Source organism: Nicotiana attenuata, unplaced genomic scaffold (genome assembly GCF_001879085.1).
Source record: "Nicotiana attenuata strain UT unplaced genomic scaffold, NIATTr2, whole genome shotgun sequence".
In the NCBI taxonomy this organism is placed as follows: domain Eukaryota; kingdom Viridiplantae; phylum Streptophyta; class Magnoliopsida; order Solanales; family Solanaceae; genus Nicotiana; species Nicotiana attenuata.
In genome coordinates, this window is record NW_017670260.1 from 322,248 (window position 1) to 326,050 (window position 3,803).

Consider the following 3,803-nt stretch of genomic DNA (forward strand, 5'->3'; position numbering starts at 1 on the left):
AAATTGGTTTGAAATTGGGTCAATTAGGGGGGGGGGGTTAATTTGGCTATAATTGAAATGCAAATGAGGCCATATTTTAAATAGCCAGTTTTTCCCAATTTCAATTAATACAAATATTAATTTAAAAATATTGAAACCAATTTCATAATTATAAAATGCTGTTAATTCTGAAAATAGGGTAAAATTGCAATTGTATGCAATTTGGCTTTTAAAATACCAAATAAATTTGTAAAAAATGTATAAAAATTACCCTAGCTACATTTTGGTATAAATATGAGAATAAAATAAGTTATTCACCAAAAAAATAATAATTTTGGGAATAATTATTGGTTTTTGTACTGCTAAAATGGGCAATAAATTGATTTAAAAATCCTTTAAAAATTAGAAAAAAATACTAAAACACTTGGGCATACTTGTATATGCATACATATGCTATTTCAAAAGTATTTTTCATATAAAAAATATACGGGAAAAATTGGGTATCAACAGCTGCCCCTCTTTACCCGGGAAGGATGAAAGAGTTGTCGGGTAAAGATATGATGGCCAATTTTGACCGAACGAAATGGTTTTGAAGAGATTGACCGTGCTCTGGTTCCTGAGCTGCCTACATATCCCTGGTCTTACAGGAATCAGGTCATATGTAGTTCGGGATCCATTGGCGGACTATTGTCGATGGAGATCTTTCAAGAACGGACGCGATATTTAGGTTGGGAATAAATAGGGCTGCGGGAACTGGAGCGGGATCGCTCCTGTCGAGACGGCTGTTGCTAGCCAATTTACCTGCAGATAAGCAATACACGCATATATTGTGCATAAATTTAAACATGATGCAAGTTCCCGTTGGACCATGAATGTTGTCTTCGGACGGGTAGGATGACGTCCTCAGACCATGATATCCCGGGCCATGAAGCATATAATAGAGGATTCGCAGGCTATGAAATGATGTTCTCGGGCTATGAGAATGGTGCCTCCGAACCATTATGCCTTTGAATAATGATATGCGAAAGATAAAAGTGGGGTCCTAAGGCCATGGCATGGCGTTCTCGGGCTATGAAAATGGTGCCTCTGAACAATGACGCCTTTATACAAATTGGCGATGTTTCAGCCCATGAAAATGCAGAAGGCGGCGATCTTTCAGCCGATGCAAGATTTAAATAAAGGAGGCGATATTTCACCAGTGCAAGAGATAAAAGTGGCGATATTTCAGCCGATGCAGGATTTAAATAAAAGTGGCGATATTTTAGCCAGCAGATGTAAATAAAAGTGGCGATATTTCAGCCGATGCAGGATTTAAATAAAAATGGCGATATTTCAGCCATGCAGGATTTAAATAAAAGTGGTGATATTTCAGCCGATGCAGGATGTAGATGAAGGTGGCGATATTTCAGCCAGCGGATGTAAATAAAAGTGGCGATATTTCAGCCGATGCAGAATTTAAATAAAAGTGGCGATCTTTCTGCCGGCGGATGTAAATAAAAGTGGCGATATTTCAGCCGATGCAGGATTTTAAAAAAAAGTGGCGATATTTCAGCCATGCAAGATGTAGATGAAGGTGGCGATATTTCAGCCATGCGGATGGAGGTAGAGCTTAACCTCGGAAGGCAGAATGGTAGCCTTATGCAATGCAGAAGAATGCAGATGGAGACAATGCTTGGTCTCGGAAGGCAGAATAGTAGCCTTATGCAATGCAAAAATGCAGATGGATACAGAGCTTAGTCTCGAAAGGCAGAAAGGTAGCCTTATGCAATGTAGAAGAATGCAGATGGAGACAATGCTTAGTCTCGGAAGGCAGAAAGATAGCCTTATGCAATGCAACAGATAAAGGTGAATAGTAACGAAAGCTCTTAGCTGATAGATGATAGCTGATAGTTGATTGCGTCATTGTGGCCGCTGGGGATGTCATGTGCGGATAGCTTGTAAGTAAGTGATGATTCTGAGAGTTGTATTCCTGCAAAAGTATGAGTATGTAATCGTATCTGATGGTTTTATGTCTTGGGGTGCCTGCATTCAAAGAAAAATCGTGAGTTTTGTAAAGGGGGAAGGTTAGTTCGTCCTCCCGTGGACTTCGCTTGTCCTATTCGGCTCTTGCTTTCATTGGGGGTAGCATCGCTAAAAAAAGCAATTTTGATAGTAGCTATGCATGATTTAGTAAAGAATATGATGAAAATACATTATTTTAAATAGTTTCCTTTCAGGTGAACCGACTACTGCGACGCGATTCAAGATATTGCAACCTTCCTTTTCGGAATTTTGAGGGTCCTCCTCAAAATTCTGCCCCAGTTTGCTGGGCTGGTGCTTCTGACGGCTGCGTGCGATGAATGGCTGAAAATCAACTTTGGAATTTTGAGGGTCCTCCTCAAAATTCTGCCCCAATTTCCAATATTTGGGGGGGGGGGGATGAAAGTTTTATTGAATTGTGATCGAACCCATAGGGCTGCCTACGTATCCCCTCTTAAACGGGAATCAGGTCAGACGTAATTCAAATTACATCATAAAGGAAATCATAAATGGTTACACATGGTATCGCTTCACTGCATCTGAATTGATCGGCTTCGGCCAAACTTCTCCGTCCATTTCTGCAAGTATGAGGGCTCCTCCTGTTAGAACCCGGTGAACCATGTACGGACCCTGCCAGTTGGGAGAGAACTTCCCTTTGGCCTCATCCTGATGCGGGAAAATCTTCTTTAACACCAGCTGCCCCGGTGTAAACTGTCTTGGTTTGACTCTCTTGTTGAAGGCTCGGGACATTCTGTTCTGGTAAAGCTGACCGTGACAAACTGCATTCATTCTTCTTCCGTCTATAAGGGCTAACTGCTCATTGCGACTCTTTACCCATTCTGCATCTTTAAGTTCCGCTTCCTGTATAATTCTCAGGGAGGGGATCTCTACCTCGGCGGGAATGACTGCCTCGGTACCATAAGCAAACATATAGGGAGTCGCCTCGGTTGATGTGCGAACCGTGGTGCGGTACCCCAATAAAGCAAATGATAGCTATTCGTGCCACTGCTTGTGTTTCTCTACCATCTTCCTTAGTATCTTCTTGATGTTCTTATTGGCCGCTTCTACAGTTCCATTCATCTGAGGTCTGTAGGCTGTAGAATTCTTGTGCTTAATCTTGAAGGTTTCACACATTGCTTTCATTAGGTCACTGTTGAGATTGGAACCATTATCAGTAATGATTGACTCCGGGATGCCGAACCGGCAAGTGATACGGTCGCGGACAAAGTCTACCACAACTTTCTTGGTTACTGCTTTATATGATGCTACTTCAACCCATTTGGTGAAATAATTGGTTGCCACTAGAATGAACCTGTGCCCATTTGATGCGGCAGGCTCGATAGGTCCGATGACATCCATTCCCCAAGCGGCGAACGACCATGGCGAGCTTGTTGCATTAAGCTCATTTGGAGGCACCTTTATCATATCCGCATGTATCTGACAACGATGGCATTTTCGGACATACTGGATGCAGTCCGTCTCCATAGTCATCCAAAATAACCAGCTCGAAGTATTTTCTTGGCTAAGACGAAACCTTTCATGTGCAGGCCACAGGTCCCTGCATGAACCTTTTCCAACAACCTGGACGCTTCCTTTGCTTCGACACACCTCAGTAATCCCATATCGGGAGTCCTCCTATACAGGATTCCTCCGCTGTGAAAGAAGTGATTGGATAACCTCCGTAGTGTGCGCTTCTGAGTAGCATTTGCAAATTCTGGATATTCTCCTGTTTCCAGATATTTCTTAATGTCATGAAACCATGGTTTTTCGTCTGCTTCTTCCTCGACATGAGCACAGTAAGCTGG